This window comes from Palaemon carinicauda, chromosome 2 (genome assembly GCF_036898095.1).
Source record: "Palaemon carinicauda isolate YSFRI2023 chromosome 2, ASM3689809v2, whole genome shotgun sequence".
In the NCBI taxonomy this organism is placed as follows: domain Eukaryota; kingdom Metazoa; phylum Arthropoda; class Malacostraca; order Decapoda; family Palaemonidae; genus Palaemon; species Palaemon carinicauda.
The window spans coordinates 52,033,375-52,054,218 of NC_090726.1; the positions used below are offsets into that span (position 1 = coordinate 52,033,375).

At 35.6% G+C, this 20,844-nt stretch overlaps 1 protein-coding gene across 3 annotated transcripts in view; it reads right to left on the reverse strand.

The window, feature by feature from the left end:
* Nucleotides 1-20,844, reverse strand: part of LOC137625034 (uncharacterized) — a 186,838-nt gene that overhangs the window by 155,737 nt on the left and 10,257 nt on the right. For 2 of the 3 annotated variants that reach the window (XM_068355981.1, XM_068355969.1), the window contains exon 2: nt 5,291-5,372. The exons of the other annotated variant lie outside the window; for it this stretch is intronic. The gene's annotated coding sequence lies outside the window, so the exon portion shown is untranslated. The remainder of the gene's footprint in view (nt 1-5,290; nt 5,373-20,844) is intronic. 3 annotated transcript variants of the gene reach the window in all.

A 20,844-nucleotide genomic window follows, 5' to 3' on the forward strand; every position in this document is an offset into this window, starting at 1 on the left:
GATAGTTTCTTGTAACATCTGCAACCTTCCCATCCTTGTGATCTATGGATGGAGGGTTTGGTGTGCCTGTAGATCTACCTGATGAGTTATCAGCAACCATTTCCTGATCCCCCCTGGTCCTACCTTGGAAGGATAGGGGGCTTTGCCTCAGGCATTCATGAGCGACCTTCAAACCTTCAACTCAGCCGGTATCGTTAAGCTTACTCGCCCCTTCGTAAAATCTAACCTTGCAAGCCACGTAAATCTACAATCCGACTCTCCTTAGAGCGACGCTGTTCTCAATGACAAACTGTGGTCTCGCTGCTCTATCATTTTCTCTGCAATGAAGTAGTTTTAGTACACCTATATAGAACGCTCCACTAATTTATTAGATGAAGTTAACGATTCAAAGAGAAATGTCGTTACTGTATTCAAAATCCATCTGAAACGCGATATCCTTGATGTGGATAGCTCTGTGAGGCATCAATTGAATGGGAGAGATAGATAGCAAAGATACTTTATTAAAGAGTATTTAAATATAACAAGTATAAAAAAGGGGTGTTGAAATATACTGAATGAATAAATACAGAACTCTATTGATAAACAAAGATTTACAATAAATGAAATATTTTTTGTAGAATTCAATAAATGTAAATGAACTGAAATATTTTTCTGTAGAATTGAATAAGTGTAAATAAACGGAAATATTTTTTTCTATAGATTTAAATAAAAGTAGATGGTAGGTAAAAATAATGCATTTGTAAACAAAACCCTCTTTTGCAAAACGATATTTTGATGAAAAGGATAAATAAGACTTTATAAGGCATATATGGGCAGGAACTATTCAGCTATAATTCATGTGAAGTCGTAAGATATAAATATTATTGTAACTCAACGGTTATCTTAAATTAATTAATTGAAGATTTAAATTGAACAAATGATTAATGGAGTCGTGAGTATGAACCATAGAGATTAATAAAATAATCATTGGTTTCATAGAATTACTACGTAAAGGGAAAATTAGTTTCAATAAAAGGCTTATCAATACGTAAATATTAATAAATTCTTAATTATGAAACAAGTCGGTAGGATGCTTGGAAATAACAATACCTATATGTTCAGTTTCTACTATTACTCTCATAATGTCTAGCGACGGACAACTGTTAATCAGCTTCAGAGAGAATACACTGACAGGTTTAGGTCTAATAAGACCTTCTAGTATGAAACCTACAGATGGAGTTGCTTGCAACCGAAGAAAATAGTGTCTTAGGACATAAGTCACTGACGTGAAGTTTAGACGTAAATGGAAGAGGTGATAAGACCGTAATAACTGAGATGGTGTGGACATGCGTTGAGGATGGATGGTGGGGAGTGAGTGAGAAGGGTTTGGGAGGAACCTTATAGAAGGGGGAGATCAAGAGGAAGGCAGAGAATTAGATGGCGAGATAAGGTGAAGGATGATATGGAGAAAAGAGGTTTGGTGGAAGAGGATGCCTTTGATAGAAGGCATTGGAGAGGGGGCATCAGACAACCGGCCCCTTAGTTTAGGGATAGCGGTGGGAAAAAAAGGAAGGTTGGGAAAAAAGGAAGGTACCACTTGCAAGATGAATGTGAGAGGACAAATGAATTTCGAAATCTGGGATATCTTGGATATCAGCAATGCTCTAAATTAAAGGCGACTTGGTTTTTAAGATGAAAGCTGAAGATGGTGTTTGGGATAAACCAAGAGATTGTGAAATTATCTCAAGAACCAATAGATGTGAAGCCTAGAAATGGAAGGATAAAACCGAGGGCACGTAAGGGAAATATAGGTTAACATGTGAACAGAAAATGGAGTGATGCTTTAGGAATTAAAGACAAAACACAAAGGTAAATAGGATGTTGTTTCTGAAATAAAAGGAAGTATATTCGAACAGCAGAATAACGACGCAGTGTAGGATAAATGCAAGGTATAAGTGGCACGTTATCACAGTTAAGATAAAAGGACATAAGAAGCAAAGGACCCATTGAAATTTGTTACAATAGAAGGATTTCCAATCTTCCTATTGCGAAGTGCAGTACATAAAGAGGGCAATAACAATATGAGACGTGGATACATATAGATTCTTTACACTAGAATGGATTCAATTCCCCCCTTTGCAAAGTACAGTACATAAGGAGAGCATCAACAATATGAGACCTTTATACGTTGGTAGTTTCTTTAGGCATGAATGTTTAAGCTGTGTAGGCAAAGGGAAAACGAGCCGTAACCAGAGAGGGGTTCAATGTAGTATTATCCAGCAAGTCAAATAATGATTTCAATACGGAATATTGTTTTAAGGACAAAATTTAGAGCATGAAAGGAGGTGGATGAATATGGCTCAGAAGGAAAAATGAAAGAGTAATCTGAAAGAAAGATCATAGTTCAAGGATAAAATGGAAAATATGAAATGGAGGTAGTGTGTTTCAGTTACAGAGACTGTCGTATAAAGGCTCTTGCAATATTAGAAAACAAAAATGAAATGCGAAAAATAGTTAAATCATTAAATAATTTAAGGATACCTAAAGTAATGTTTTGCGAATATTACCGAGAGAGGAAGAATGAATGCGATGACCTCTTATAAACGATTGAGAGAAAACTTTACACGAAGACAGCATATATGAAGTAAATTTCAACACAGAATAAATGCAACAGAAGAAGTAGCAGAAGATTAGTTGAAAACGGGAAAACAGATAAAGGCTCTGGCATGTCAAAGATGAAATGGGCTAAGGGATACCCCGAGCAATTTTTTTTCCAAGTAAACTTTAAATGTTTTATGTACAATTGGACACAGGAATTCCTGGCACACCTCGCTTTGAGGAAACACACCCTATTACACCCTTACTGCACGGCAAGTGACCAAACAGCTAATGTAGGGAGAGATGGCAGAGGTGGCGGGTGGGGGCTACAAATAGGAACTCGTCGAACAGTAAGGGTGTGACAGGGTGGACTTACTTAGAGAGAGATGTGCCAGAAATTCTTGTATCCGACTGTACCTCTAAGAAAAGGGAAGGTTAATTGGAAGCTCTATAGAAGAAAACCTAAAGCATAAACGAAATATGCAATATCGAGCATATGGAGATAGCTGTGTGAAGATAATTAAAAAAAAAAAAAAAGTGCAACGAATGTGTGATGATAGAAGAGGTAAAATTTAGTAAAAAAAAAAAATGGTAAATGTATAGTCTAGAAATTTCTTAAAAGAATTAATATAAAGACGTGCATTGTGGAAGGAATAAAATGGAACTGGCTTGATGAAGACATTTCTTTAGAGTGGTGTGAAGTCGTTAATTGGCTCTGACGTCAAGAAAACCGTCGTTCTCTTCGAAATTAATCGCATTAGGAAAAAATGACTTGAAAATCGTAGGAAAAAATGCATTTGTATTTCCATTCGTACTTGATTTGATGACTTATGAGTATTCTATTCAATAAGAAACTAAAAAGAATAATAAAGTAAAGTCAAAGTATAAAACAGAAAAAACTTCTACCATACAAAAATATAATTTTTCACTTATTTGATAAGATAAATAAACAATAAATAAAAAAAAAAAAAAGTGAAGGGATTGAACTTAATACCTTTGCAAATCCCGCAATAAAAATAGCAGCCGCAGAGAGTGTAATAAGTAATCAGGCCCTAAAAACATCGATGGAATTTTAGGATTAGATTCCAATTTACAGAATAAACATAGGAGTCGAAATCGAGAATCCAGATTCACTGACATCTGACCCACGAGGGCCTAAAATATCTGAAAATTTCTTTTCCTCTAAAGTAAACCTAATCGACCATTAATCCGGAATGGTCCTTTTGGATTAAATAAGATTTTAATTCCAATTTAAACCACAATAAAAATCATCAATATTAGGACATGAAAAACTACAATAAAAATAATCAAAATAAAAGTAAAGATTCCCAAAGTTTTTTATCAGTTTCCCTTATCAAAGAAATAGGTAAAAGGTAAATATGCCGTAAGTAATTAAAACATACAATTAAAATATCCTACATAGAATGCCTAATAGCTGCAGGTTTCACCCAGCTATCGAGGGCATATTAAGAAACTCTATCAGTCTATTAATCTTTCTGTATACATACATACTGGACAATACACACACATACGATATATATATATATATATATATATATATATATATATATATATATATGTACATGTGTATATATACAGTATATATATATATATATATATATATATATATATATATATATATATACCTATATATATATAAATACATATATATATATATATATATATATATATATATATATATATCCTTTCTGAGTGGGGACACCTTAACTTGGTGAAAGGGTTTGTGTATCGCCATGATCAACAAAGCCGTACTAATCAGGGCCACCCATACTAGGTTGGTTTGCTGTGAGCGATCAGACACAAGTCTCCCACCATCACCAATCCACTCTGACCAGCGTGGTGATGAAAACTGACCAAACCCCAGACATGAATTGCATTGTCTGAGGCCTTTTTCTTGCAGAAGACTAGAAACGGCTGCATTTGTTTATATATATATATATATATATATATATATATATATATATATATATATATATACACATATATATATACGTACATATATATATATATATATATATATATATATATATTATGAGTGATATTTAGCGAGGGTCATGGAACTCCCCAGAAGACCCAAATACCAACTAATGTCCAATTAGCTTTCTTTTAGGAATAGCACACATTAACAGAGAATTATATATGATTTGTTCACCTCCCCGAAGAGGACTTGAAAACTCTGTCAAAGGGACATTATCAATTTAGCCATCTCTCGTGATAGCTGAATGGATAATATGATATAAAGGTTGGAATCCTTGTCAGGTTAGATGAGCTTGTGGCATATAATGCTCTTTAGAGTTTAGATCATATACTCAAGGTAAAAAGAATTCGATATTAATCACGTTTTGTCGCTTAAGCAGAAGTATAAAAATATATTAAATATTGATAATTTATGATGTTTTATGTATATATATATATATATATATATATATATATATATATATATATATATATATATATACATACATACACTCACACACACACACACACACACACATATATATATATATATATAAAATAAAGAAAACAATCATGTTGGTTATTCTAGTCACAATATTGATCTGTCTTTAACTAAAATAATAGCTTAAACATACCTAACTAACAACTGTTAAAAATATGTACTCAAATAAAGGATACGTGTTAGTCAAAATATTCAATGGAGTTGTCATAATCTACTTGTTTATTATCCTCTTACCTTTATTGCCTTGGGATGTATGTATATGGACACAATTCGTCGAAATAGAGATCAGGTAACAAGTTGTAATATTATTTTCTATCTGAAAAGAGAGAAGATGAAGAATAAATACAAATTGGTTTTAATGGGTAAAAAAAATATGAAAATGGTATTATTGATCTTTAATTTTCAACATTTCAAGTGTTAAGAGACATAATGACTTCTTAACTTTCTCTACTCCTTCGTGCTCTTCAGCAATTCATCTACCGCTTAATGCCTTATTTCGAGAGTGAAGCTATTAACGCCTTATCTGAATCAAACTACATTTAACAGGGAATAAGTACCTCGAGACTTAGATCTCATAGATAAGCTAAGAAAAGCTGTACTTAGTATGTTAACGTATTGTTGTCGGCATGTAAACATACTGTTGTCGGTATGTTAACGTATTGTTGTCGTTATATTAACGTATTGTTGTCATAGGCCACGGAAAGCATTTGCATATGCATTTCATTTATGACATTTTTCTATGTTTACAGTTGCTTATTTAGCATTTGATTTAATATTTGTTATAACCATACTTATGGATGATGTGGGTCAGGGAGGCCATGAATAGCTTCTGGTAGAATATCTGAACCGAAGTGAATCTTCAATCATTGGAAATTCACATTAAAACTTTCAAAAACTATGTTATTAAGGTTAAAATTGTTTGGTTTCAGTTACAATTTTATCAGAATAGATAAGGACCAGAGCGTCAGCTGGGTAAGCCCAATAGCCCACTGTAGTGCCCAAACAGAGCAGTGGCCTCCCCAGTAAACAGCTTAAACTCATGGTCCCGGGGTGGGATCGATCTGCCACCTTGCGAATGCTAGGCAAACCCATTACCACTGTACCAGTCAGGAGGCTAGACGCAAGTCTGACTGATGAGTCACTATTATGTGGCCAATGAACCGATAATCCTTCAGCTAAGTTAAGTTCGTTAGGTTAAATGAGTTAACAGATCCCATGTCTGTGTTGAAGGGATCCAAGAGAGAAAATAGCCCAGTTAGGAAAGGTAATATGAAATCAAACAGATCAGTGTGCCTGAGTGTACCCTCAAGCAAGAGAACTCTAACCCAAGGCAGTGGAAGATCGTGGTAAAGATGCTATGGCCCTACCCAAGACTAGAGGAAGATGGTTTGATTTTGGAGTGTCCTCCTAGATGGGCTGCTTACCTTATGTAAAGTCTCTTCTACCCTTACCAAGTGGAATGTATCAACTGAACTGTTATAGTGCAGTAGTTAACCCCTTGAATAAACATATAACGTTTCCTTATGTAATGAAAACAGGAAAAAAATACACACAAGAGAGCTTTTATGTTTGATAAGATCTTCACAACTTTCAAGTTAAGTGCAGCATCTCTACTTTCTGTGGAATAAAAACAATCATAATGTACGACTTGGTGTAAAATTTCATGCAGTCTCGACCTTAAAAGCTCAAGTCTAGTAAAGCGGAGTTGGACCTCAGTATGAGTCTTTTATTCAAATAAGTTGAATACAGACCCGATATAGATGCAAATGATCAGGGTCTAAATATCAACAGAATTGAGAATAATTTGGAAAATGTTAAGGGAAGTAGTTTTCTACGCTCACCTTCAAGAATATTTTTTTCCCATGAAAATATACATCAAATAACTTTAAAATGAAATCAAATCATAAGATACAGATGAAGATGTTAACAAATCACATTAATGATAAGGTTAACATGAATATTATTAATACGCCATAACGATAATACCAAAGATAAACATGAAAAATACAATAATTATAGAAAAACATCGGCTGAATTATAATCAAAGGTGAAGAAGTGAATAACTAGATAATAATCAAATATGTACATCCGTAGATGAATAGAAACGACAGTTATACAGCATATAAGGTTTTATATATATATATATATATATATATATATATATATATATATATATAAATGTATATATATACATATATATATATATATATATGTATATATATATGTATATATATATATATATATATATATATATATATATATATATAAATATATTCTGAGTGAGGATACCTTAACGTAAAGAAAGGGTTTGAGTATCCTCACGATCAGCAAAGCTGCACTAGTCAGGGCCACACATAGGCTACAAGGTTTGTTTCCTGTGAGCGATCAGACAAAAATCTCCCACCATCTCCAATCCTCACTGACCAGCGCGGTGATAAAAATTACCAAACACAAAACATAAATATGGACAAGTCTGAGGCCTTTGTCCTGCAGTGGACTAGAAACAGCTGCATTTGTTGTTGTTGAAATATATATATATATATATATATATATATATATATATATATATATATATATGTGTGTGTGTGTGTGTGTGTGTGTGTGTGTGTGTATGTTATAGGACTTGTGCCGAAATTACTCACGATCTTGACAGCAGTAATATCAGCCTTGATATATGATTTTTAGGTATTAAGTTTTGTTAAAAAATCCAAAAATAACCAAAAAAAAAAAATTGTAGATTGCAACCAAAGAAGAATAACACAGACCACAACTAATTTCCTTTCTTCTGTAGTTTATTCAAATAAATGGGGGAGAGAGAGAGAGAGAGAGAGAGAGAGAGAGAGAGAGAGAGAGAGAGAGAGAGAGAGGGGGGGGGGGACTGGATTTTTTGGTACCGGCACTTGTCCTAAATTCTATCCCAGTTACTGAACAAATATGACTTTGATTCCGTTTCTTGTATCACAAGGGTAGATATTCGCATTCTAACTTACAGGAAGGTACTCATAATAAAAATAGGCAAAAGACAACATCAAACAATAAGAACGTAATCTAGAGTTTGGTATAAATATTGCTCATTATGTGTGGAGGAATTGTCCCCCCTAAATCTCGATGAAGTCACTGGCAGCAAGGTGACAGACTGGGTTTCAGGCGATAGACAAGATGTCTCTTCGGCTTCAACTCTCGATGCCTGGCGGATGACCTTACTGGAATCAGTATGGGCCGGCAGGGGTCACTTGCCTTAGATAGGCACTGCGCCTCACAAGGAACTGGATATCCTTTGATGAATTTAGTTAATGAATCCTTCACGGATTTAGTCAGTCTATGACTGGTAGAATCTAATTGATGATTATGATGATGATGATAGTTCCCATTTCAAGTGCTATCTTTCACAGCGAGAGGTCATAGAATTTTTCTAAAGAAATAATAACGACCAAAGGTTTCAATTTTAATAAGTGTACATCTTCAGGTATTTTTAGTTCCATCTTGTTTTTTATTCCAATGTCGTAAATTACTCATATGCAGAAAAGTCTTTAATATTTCCCCATGATTATATGTTACATCAAATAAACAAGTTAGTTTCTCTGTAGATTTCCAGGTGACCGATAAAGCAATACCAAATCACTATATTTTTGTATTGCTTAACCCATATAATTATGACCTTATTAGAATACCAGGAAACCCCATAAAACTTAATTAATGTGCTTCACTAATTTATATAATTATGACCTTATTAGAATACCAGGAAACCCCATAAAACTTAATTAATGTGCTTCACTAATTTATAAAAAATTCTCATTTATCTTTTTCAACAAAAATACAAAGAATGTAATTACTATCACCCAATTTTCTAAGAATGTCACCACACATATAATACAGCAATAACAAATGCAGCCGCCTCTAGTCCAGAGAAGGACAAAGGCCGCAGCCATGCCCTTAATCATTTTTGGGGTTTGGCAAGTTTACATTACCATGGTGATGGTGGGAGACTTTGATCTGATCGCTTTGCTTATTGTGGCAATACACAAACCCTTTCACTGCGGGTCATTTGAGGAAAAGCGCAATGATAAAATAAACGTCTGTACATTCGCAAATCTTTTTACCAATGACTTCAAAATCTAACGTGAAGTATAAGGCTGAAAATTTTGAGTTTTCAAATTTCCATAGCCTACTCTACCTGCAGTGTTGTTGAAGTAAGGAAACATTGAATACTTTACTGTATGATACCTTTCAGCATGCGACTTTATAGATAATTATAGAACCTATAATAATTTTTTTCAGAGGGAACATCAAAGACAATAGAAAATGAGCGAATGGCTTGGAGCCAAAGGAACACTGAAAGGTGTACTGTAAACAGCGCGCTTCCACGCTGTTAAAATAATTGGCATTATACTGCATTAAATTATAAAAACAAACATGATGATAATAATAATAATAATAATAATAATAATAATAAGACGAAGAAGAAGAAGAATAAACGAAACTATTATATCTCCGGGACAAGAAGCGTTTTAAAGGTTCAAAAGTCGCTCATGAGTGACAGAGGCAAGGGACAGTGACATTTCTCTATAGAGCAGGACAATGCCCGGGAGACTGACCATATATACATATGATCAGGGCCCAAGCCCCGTCTCCATCCAAGCTAGGACCATGGAGGGCCAGGCAATGGGTGCTGATGGCTCAGCAGATAGACCTATAGGCTCCCCCCAAAACCCCCATCTTTAGCTCACAAGGATGGTGATGTTGCAGCGACCAAATGAACTAACAAGTTTGAGCGGGACTCGAACCCCAGTCTAGCGATCACCAGTCAGGGACGTTACCATATCGGCCACCCCCACCCAACACCCCACCATCCTTAGCTCACAAGGAGGGTTTGGTTGCAGTGACCAAAGGAACTAACGAGTTTGGGCGGGACTTGAACCCCAGTCTGGCGTTCACCAGTCAAGGACGTTACCACATCGGCCATCCCCACAAAACCCAAATCCTTAGCTCACAAGGATGGTGAGGTTGCAGCAACCAAAGAAACTACCGAGTTTGAGCGGAACTCAAACCCCAGTCTAGCGTTCACCAGTCAGGGACGTTACCACATCGGCCACCACAACCCTTGGCAAAAAAAAATGTAAACACGAGCTATAAAAGAGAATATCAACCAAGGGTATTGGCTTAGGTGTTCAAGGATGTCTAAATAATGGCAGGTAGGTATGATGAAATGCATATCTGCTGTTCCATGAGAGAGAGAGAGAGAGAGAGAGAGAGAGAGAGAGAGAGAGAGAGAGAGAGAAAATGAATGAATGACTTGAAGTTGAGAGAGAGAGAGAGAGAGAGAGAGAGAGAGAGAGAGAGAGAGAGAGAGAGAGAGAGAGAGAGAGAGAGAGAGAATTTGCTATCGCAATTACCATAGCGTTTATTCCAAGAGGAATTTTTATACTACAATGAAAACCACAAGTTATATGAGGTAAAAATATTCATATTTTATATTGCTAGTTTGAAATACGAACCAGATTAATAAATTTCGCAATAACTGAAGACGTTGTTATCAAAGGTGTCTGGGATTTTCCAAAGCTTAAAGATATGAAAGAAAGTTACGAAATTCTTAAAAAAATGTAAAACCGTCTTCAACGTAAATCTAAAGCATATGAATTCATTTTGTGGGATCCTACTGTCCTAGTATTCCTTATTGCGTTTAACCACTCAAATTCTCTTAATACTTATCCTTAATTAAATTCTTTGCTGTTGGGAAGAGCCCGCATCATGAAAGGGATACACCAGGTAATAATTTGGCAAGCCTAGAAAAGTCTTGAGTAGAGAGGAATCTGTCCAAGACAGGAATTCACCTTTCCTAGATATGAACTTTATTGTAAACCATTGCTGCAATGCTTACACAACCGTAAATTGCAATAAAACAGCACTAGTGATCGTAAAGTTTCGGTAATTAAAGCGAAAGACATGGAAAATATTAAAAATTTAGGCGACGGAAACTTGCCTTCCTATTTTGAAGAGAAATAAGAATGGATAAAATTTAATTTCAAGAAGTTTTGTAATACTAAATTGTAGACAAAAATTCCAATCCTGGCGCAAAGGTATTTGCCTCTATACAAGATTTCTTGAGAATAAGTTACATTCATTTGCTTGTCATATGATCTTTGACTCGACAATTTCTCATAAAACAAAAGAACTGTAAGTTTGCTTTTCACATACCAGTAATTTGAAAGATATGATATACATCGAATTCATTTTCGTATCACTTAGTACTTGATTATCACTTTTGTATATTAGCGCCCCGTTAATGAATAAGAAACCCCTGTGTAAGATGAGAAAACTCTAATAACTCCCTAATTTTCTTGAATAAAGAATGTAAACTCTTCTCGGTAAGTTTAGCAGACGTATTGGATACCTGACTTTTAAGATGACATTTCTTTGAAACCCCTAAACTAAAGTAAAATTTCTAACACTCAGTTGTCGGTATCATAAATACGTAAGGAAAACTACTAAAAAAAAAAAAAAAAAAATAAAAAAAAGGAAAAAAAATTAAGATGCTATAATATACACAAACTTGTACATGTGTTTTATTTTTCATCATGACGTCTCCTTACCTAATAAAGAAAAAAACAACTGTTACTGCAAACAGTACTCTTCCTGCTGAATTATCAATGAGACCCAGGTGCGGTAAATTTCCAAAAATAGTGGCCACTCCATACACCCATTTCTTGATTACTCTCTTCCTACATATCATCTGAAACTTTTGAATTTTAAACTTTATTATGACACTGGTGTCCATCCTTTGCACAGGACGAACCAACTCAAGAGTCTGATAATCTTTAATCACATCTGTGCATTCTTGCATTTATCACCCAATCAATTGAATGATGAGTGTTTAAAGCGAGACAAACAGTATACTAGATTAGTATAATCGAAACGTGGAAGGCACTTTATGTGTGGTTTAACATACGAGAGATAAATTACATCTGCCTGAAACGTACGAATTGTTGACCAAGAAAACGCAGATTAGAAGAAATAGAAGTAATAATAGCGTTGAGACAGGTATTTTGATCAACGGGAACAGCGGAAGCGTGCAAAAACGAAAAGGTAATTGGCGCTAAATGTGTAGGGGTTTGATGTACTACAGATGGGCATTTCAGGAAGGTGCCTTGAACTGATCAACCTATTGACTGTTTGTGAGCGTAAGTCTCATTCTAAGGGAAATTATAGCAAAAAATTATATTTTTGAATGTCCTATAAGTGAAATTAGTAAATAGATTATATATACTGATTAGACACAGTAAATATATATATATATATATATATATATATATATATATATATATATATATATATACCACACACAAATAAGCATACACACATGCGTGAGTATATATATATATATATATATATATATATATATATATATATATATATATACATATTATATATATAATATATATATATACTGTATATATATATATATATATATATATATATATATATATATATATATGTGTGTGTGTGTGTGTGTGTGTGTGTGTGTGTATTGTAAACGCAGGGAAATCACGGGCTTAAACGCAGGGAAATTTCAGGTGTAAACGCAGGGAAATCGCGGGTGTAAAAGCAGGGAAATCGCGGGTTTAAACGCAGGGAAATTTCACTTTTCCCTGCGCGACTTTAAATAACTGTTCCTGGCGCAGTCACCAAAACAGCTATCTTCGTGGTAAATTCAAAATTTTGTAATTAAATTTCGGGTCACCTAATAGAAGCTTATGCTTTGTCAAATCATAAGAAAATTACAAATGAGCAAGTTTCCTTTAGGGACAATAATTATGTGGGACGCTTTATATGTTTTCTTTCGCTTTGTGACGAATAAAAAAGAACCATTGGTTCGTTTTCCCGCTGACCTGTCAAGTGTGTAGGAGAGAAAGGTGGGTCAGGGGTCTTTCAAATAATAGCCCTCACAGAGAGTGGACGTGCTTGGGAAAGTCCACATTGGAGGACCTTTAGTGGAATTATAAGGTAAGCATTACGGTGTACTGAGATTTATAAACTTAAAAGGGTTGTCATGGTTGCTGTTTAAATAACAATAGCTCAATAGAGCTGTTAATATTATGAAATATAGACACGTTTGACCATATTGTTACGGGTTGTGTGCTTGATTTAACGCTGGCATTCGCCCGCGAGGAACTTGCCAGCGGTCCATGAGGGGACAGAGACGGACGGTCCTTACAGTGGGAAAGCAAACGGTTCGGTAAGTAAAGGATATTATCAAGAGGTCTTTACAATTTAATGAAAGAAACTAGAGGTCGTAAGGGGTTAGGCTGGATAAAACATGCCACAGATCGAATAACTATTTCTTTGAATTCTCTCATGACATTTGATTCCTTAAAGTGCCTATTAATACTTAGTGCATATTTCTTGAAGATTCGATGCACAGCAGTTACTTGAAAGGTGTTAATGACTGAGAACCTGACTAAATTGTAACCAAGGGACTTACCTGCTTAGCGTTATGAAGTTTTGTAATCAAGTTTATCATACCAGAGGTCTTTATTGGAAATGTTCCAGAAATATGTGTAAAATGAAGGAAATAGAATACAAAGGAATTATAATTACTGGAATTATAGCAATAGAGTTTTCCAATAAAACATTGTTGATTTGAATGTAAATGATCATTTTCTTTAGATATGTTTTTTTTTCTGATTAATTGCAGAATTGTCACTATGAATTCTTATGTATGTTAATTTTCCAGTGACCATCAACCAAGGAATAAATTATGAAAAGGCCGATGTGTTTCACTCCCAAATCCACACAGGGACTGCGCCACAATATATATAAATTATATATATATATTTATATATATACATATATATATTATATATATATATATATATATATATATATATATATATATATATATATATATATATATATATATATTCAAAGTTAGATGTACCCTTAACAACATATACATTAATATCTGAAAACTCATCACTACGAGCATAATCTTTAAATTGTAAAATATACGAATTTACGCCAAAGAACACTGCTTACTTCATATTCCTCTGAAGTTACTCTTGTCCCTGGTATACCCATGCAATTATACCAAATGCATACTTTGCGTAGTTTATTCTATTCATAGTTATCGGTCGTATGTGCAAATTCCATAATTAACTGATGAAACTATCTTCCAAACGCTAATTGGTGAAAAGTATCCCCAGTTTTCCTAAAAAAAAAAATCAAAGCATAGATTCTTCTTTAGGTATGCATTCATAAAAGATTGAGATATCAACAGAGATTTTACACTTCATAATCTCTATAGCGAAGACATTTTATGGTCCAATTGAAAAGGAGATGTACCTAGTGACGAGAAATGAATAATGGATATTAAACTATTGTTGTATGAGTATTATACGTATGTATTTAAAATGGACTTATTTTGGTAAAAAATGCTTGCTTAAAGAGCATTTATTCTACAACAATCAAAAGAATTATGAACATAACAAATACTTATCAATAAAAAAAACGACTCACAAAAAGATAAAAGAGTAACTGATGATGCGAATGGAAATTATACAAATAATAGCATTAACTAAATTCCAAGAGAGAGAAGAGGGGGGGGGGGGGGGGATTTCAGCAAGTGGGCGTTGTCCCATCAGAATTCCCATTCCCAGGTAGTCGAAGGATAATGTAACATAAACAAATGTGTCGTTAAAATTCTAAGAAGACCAGACGTCTCAAGAAGTTTGGACCACTTAAATAATGCCTCTGACGTCTTCCAATGACTAACACTAAGAGAGACAACGTAATCTTATGTCTTTTAACTAATTACAGTCTTAGTAATCAGATATGGGCAATTCTTCCGACTTATTCCGGTTGTTTTCTAATCTTCAATGTATAATCTTTATACTTACTAAACTGCAATAGTTTGAATGGATAGATTCATGAATTTTGGCCACATCGCCTGTCATTCGGGCTAGGGATGATGATGATAATAATAATAACAATAATATTTAAAATAATATTAATGATAATAATTATGAATACAATAATCAAAATAATAATAATAATGAATAATAATAATAACAATAACAGCATTCTGGCGTATTAACCCTACAGACTATTCACTTGCTTGTATTTATGACCATACATTGATTTTGACATCCCTTATTTCGGTGCAAAAACAAGCTAAATATATTCATTTCATTCCTGCACTCTTGTCAAATTTCTTAGAACTTTAGTTGAATATTTCTATTGAATTTTACAATGCTTTTCTTATTCTGTGGTAAACATTCCTAAACCCTTACTTTCAAATGACTAATTTCATATCAGTGCTGCTAATTCAATCGTTTACTAACTGGTGGGGTGTATGGGGCAGGAAGTACCCGTAATCCCTTGGATATGTTAGCAGCCTCACCCAGAAATGTGTGGCTACAAAATCCTGGTCGCCGCTGACTACCCAGCACTCAATGAGGCTCCAAGTGTACTCTATCGACCACACCCCGGTGAACCATCTCGGCTGATGGGCAAAACCATCTGGGGGTAGGAGTGTAACTGATACACTGTGACGTATAGGACGTCACCTCTAGGTACACAAAACCTGAAGCAGCACATCTGGCAGAGGCCCCATAAATGGGCAATGGTGGAAAAGGTGTGACAGCAAAGATGACGTGGCACAGCACGAGCGAGTCTCGACTTAAAAGAAGACATCGGTCACTGCCGTGAAATGGGACAATGGAAACAACCACATATAACCTTCATGATAACCATGAGCCAAAACAAAGTGTCCATATAACCACCAGCGTAAAATCCGTAAATGGGTATACTGATAGAAGAGTCAGTGTAATGCCGCTCAGCATGGATATCTGAGGACTCCAATCTGATCTAGAATGTTATCATGTGACTGTAGAAAGCCAAAAGAAAAAAAAAGAAGAAAATAGTGTAAACAACAGAAAAAGCATAAGAGTATGCACATGGAATGTTAGGACCTTACCACGTAACGGAAAATTTGAAGAAGTAGTAAGGGAAATGCAAAGAATGAACCAAGAAATTCTAGGTTTAAGTGAAGTAAGTTGGACAGGAACTGGCAAAATGGATAGAGAATTAACTACTTTCTTTATTCTGGAGGTGATAAACGAGAAAGGGGAGTTGGCATAATGGTCAATATACTCATCGAAATGTATACTGGGATACTGAGCAATTCCAGAAAGGGTTATGCTGGTGAAGATAAAAGGACATCCTTTTAACATATGCATAATACAAGCACATGCTCCAACACAAAATTCTATAGAAGAGGAAGCAGACGAATTGTATGACCAACTAGCAGTGGCTCAAAAACAATACAAGTCTCAAGAAATTATAATGGTGATGGTAAACTTTAATGCAATTGTAGTGTGACGGGCCGAGAGAAGGTTGTGACTCAAAGGCAGGATGAAAGCAACTGAGTAACTTTATTACAGAACATCCATTTTTATATACATAAACTCCAGGCAAAAAGGGCACAAAAGACATAACAGGCTATTTCATGTTCAACCGACACCACACCGGTTAACAGTTAACGGTGAGAAAAACAGACATGTTATTTCAGGTACTTGGCAGTGCGAGGGGAGAGGGAAGATACAAGCATAATATATACACAAAATGAAATGTCGTTACTATGTACGATCGTGTGATATACGGTTGGTTCATGGCTCCCCCCCTAAAAATGACATACTATACATTTCTTCGCGGTAGCCACGAATCTGGAGTGGTAGTAGCAAAACTGCGGCCGATGGGCGGCAATGAATGGCTAGAGAAGTCGTTGGTTGGGGCGCGAGCGAGTGGTGGATGATGGGTGGCTTTGTTGCCACTCCGGCTCATCATGGGGTAGGCGTGTGTGTCCTACGGCATTCATAAGCGTGTGTGTCCTACGGCATTCATAGGCATGTGTGTCATGCAGCATTTATAGGCGTGTGTGTCCTACAACCTTCATAGGCGTGTGTGTCCTACGGCATTCATAGGCGTGTATGTCCTACGGCATTCAAGTCAGCTTCGGTTGACGTTGAATAGGTGTCCTCTTCGTCAGGAGTGGAGGCGTTGATGGAGGTCTTGAAGGTCGTGAAGTGGCTGTCCATAAGGGCGTCGGCTTTGGTCATCAAGTCCTTTATGGGTAAACAATCGACATCGGGTATGGCAGCACGTACAGGTTCGGGTCAACGGCTTACCCAAAGGGCACGAAGTAGGTTCACCTCACGAGGAGATAGCCGTCTGCGGCAGGTTGCAGGCGAGTGATACTGGTCATTCCCCCGAGGGTGAGCGAAGCCCTTTGGTCCCCCAACGGTTGTTGAGAGAGCTAAAAAAAACTTTGCTAGACGGGCGGCTGGCGACGGCGAATACTGCTGCAGAAGGTATGCTTTGAGGGCGTCATAGTAACGGTGAGTGGGGGGGGGGGAGAGAGGCGGGAGGAGCGAGTCACTCTGTCACCAATGTGAAGGGCCGAGAGAAGGTTGTGACTCAAAGGCAGGATGAAAGTAACAGAGTAACTTTATTACAGAACATCCGTTTTTATATACATAAACTCCAGGCAAAAGGGGCACAACAGACATAACAGGCAATTTCATATTTAACCAACACCGCACCGGTTAACAGTTAACGGTGAGAAAAACAGACATGTTATTTCAGGTCCTTGTCAGTGCGAGGGGAGAGCGAAGATACAAGCATAATATATACACAAAATAAAATGTCGTTACTATGTACGATCGTGTGACACACGGTTGGTACAGTAGGAAAAGGACGTTTTGAAGACACAGTCAGACCATACGGACTGGGAGAAAGGAATTTCAGAGGAGAAAGATTAATATCATGGTGTGATACACACAGTGTTTTTAACTAACACATAGTTCGAAAAACCTCCAAGATTACTATGGATATGGAAAAGTCCAGGAGATAGATGTAGAAATCAAATTGACAACATTACAATTAACAAAAGATTCATAAATGCTGTAATGGACACAAGAACATACCAAGAAGCATACTGTTACAGCGACCATGTGCAGGTTGTAACAACACTAAAGAAATAAATGGAAAGAAAAACAAGAAAAAAGGCAACTAAGACTTCTAGTAACAGACCAACAACTAAAAAAAATCATCTACAAGGAAAGTCTCAAATAGGTATGAGGTACTGAATAGACACGAACCACTGGAGGAGGAGGAAGAGGTAGACAGAGATTGGAGAATCATTAAAACCACCCTAAAAGAACCAATTAAAGATCCAGTAACCAAACAGGAAAGAAGACGACGTTAGAATTGAATGACTGAAGACATACTTGATAAGATGGAAGAAAAAAGGAATAAAGAAAGAAATCCTCAAAGATATGAGGAACTAGACTTACGTATTAGACAAGAATGTAACACAGCAAAGGAAAACTGGATTAATGAACAATGTGAGGAAGTAGAGGAATTAGATAGAGCTCATAGATTATGAGAGTATGCACAAGAAAATAAGAAAAGTGATTGGAAGAAAGAGAGAAACAAGAGAAAATGTGATTGGGAATAAAGAGGGGGTATTGGTGATGGAGACAGAGGATGTCCTCAAACGTTGGAAAGAACATGTAATAGACCTAGTTTACAAATACCAATGAATGGTCCACAATTACTAGAAGAGGAAATAAAAGAAAGGCAAAAGCTCTGGCCCCGATGGGGTAACAATACAAATGCTACTGGCAAGTGGGTATTTTGGACTAAAAAAAATTGATGAATTGGCAAACAAAATATATAACACAGGATACATTCCAAAGGAGATGTCTAGATCCATCTTCATAGCTATCCCCAAGAAACCCAAAGGAAAAAGTTTTTGGACAGTTTACTGGAGGATGTATATGGAAACGTAAAAGCTGGGCAATGTATTTATTATACAGAGAGCTATAGACAGAACCAGGAGGAAGCAATTAACAGACCACGTCGAGGACATGGAACCTGGATAAATAGATAGACTAACTGGTAAATCGGAGGACCTATTTTTAAAATAACCTCCCCTACATAATAAGGAGTAAAAGCCCCCCCCCCCCTTCTCTCTCTCTCTCTCTCTCTCTCTCTCTCTCTCTCTCTCTCTCTCTCTCTCTCTCTCTCTCTCTCTCTCTCTATATATATATATATATATATATATATATATTTATATCCAGTAACAACTACCTCTCCCCGTCCCTCGGGAAAGGAGCGGAGAAGGTAGTCATACCCTGGCGAAAGGGAGGTGCGTATATGTGCCTATCTAAATATTTAGCCGCCATTTTTGACGGGTCACATTCACTAGTATACAAATAAAGGCAAAGAAACCTTATACTAACTAGCGTTGATATTCCCAACCAAAAAAAAAGTCATAGTCCCTTTCTAATATATCCGAAAAAAAATTGACCTAAACTAGAAGGGTCTTGATTTATATTTATTTTACTCAAAAAATCTCAGATTTTTCTGCTATAGCAATTAACTTTCAGAAAGTACGCTGTAAAAACGAAGGTCGTTGTTCAATGAACAGAGAAAACTAATACAATTAAGAACCCGAACGAATATCTGGTTACCGCAAAACCGGATGGCAACAGAGTTGCAAGGAAATTCGCATTAGCTGTATACAATCAATCGTATTCAAAACTTTGACCATAATCTGTATAGAAAATTCATGGTTAAAAAAAAAAAAAAAAAAAAAAAGTTTACTTACTTCAAGGTCTAATGTTCGGGATATTGGCAACTTTTCAGTCAATTATCGCTTCAATAGATAACAGACCTTATCATCTTTTAAGGTTCTTAGTCCTGCTAGTATAAACTTCGTCTATTGCCCTTATCAATTATGATTCTTTTAAATTTTGCCTGTTATTTGTTCTATAATTTACTTGCTCTTTTTTGGAAATATAAGTCCAGATTATTCTTATGAAAAGAGATCAATCACTGCAAGAAAATTTAACTTCATAAGAAATGATGAACAAACAATGAATTCCATATTCATAAAAAGAATGATAACTGTGACATCGAAAACTATCTCTTCTGTAAGTGTTAAGATTACATTTCCTCTTCACCTATCAGTCATTTACTATCACTGGTATTTCACCTTCAATTGAGGTACTCCACTTGTTATCCCTGATCCTGAGAACAAACTTGATTGGGAATCTCATAACAGCTTCCCCAAACTGATTAGTCTTCCCCTCTTTTCCAGTGTTTCTATTCTGTTAACTTAATATGTGACGCTCCCTCTTTCTTCTATTATTCTAGTTAGTCTGACTATCTTAATTATGTTTTGAAAAGCTTCTATGAAAGTTTCGTATTTTATTTCAAAGTAGTTAAATCTATGCAGCATCTTTGTGGGAATTTTGACCATGTTATTAAGACAACTCTAACAAAAGAGATGGTTCTATCCAGTTTTCCTTCTAAATCGGATTGAAACCAATGAGATTCGTCTAGCTATTGATAAAGCTGTTAGTTCAACTAATCGTTATTATTTTCCCCATTGCTAATTTCATTGGTAACAGTTCTTTCCACAGTTTAGCTAATCTCAAGGGGAGAAACCCTATTCTTCACTAATAGCGTCCTAGTACTAACATTCAAAAACTGACTCTCTCTCTCTCTCTCTCTCTCTCTCTCTCTCTCTCTCTCTCTCTCTCTCTCTCCCTCTACCTTACTGTGTATACTTTTACATTTTGGTATTTGCTTCTATCTTGAAAAAGCTTTTAAATCGAAAAGTTATTTAAATCGTACTTGTTAGGCATATGACGACGAAATATTTCCGAGACATGATTATGCTTTTCTGACCAGAAAAACAAACATGCATCACAAATAGACCGAGA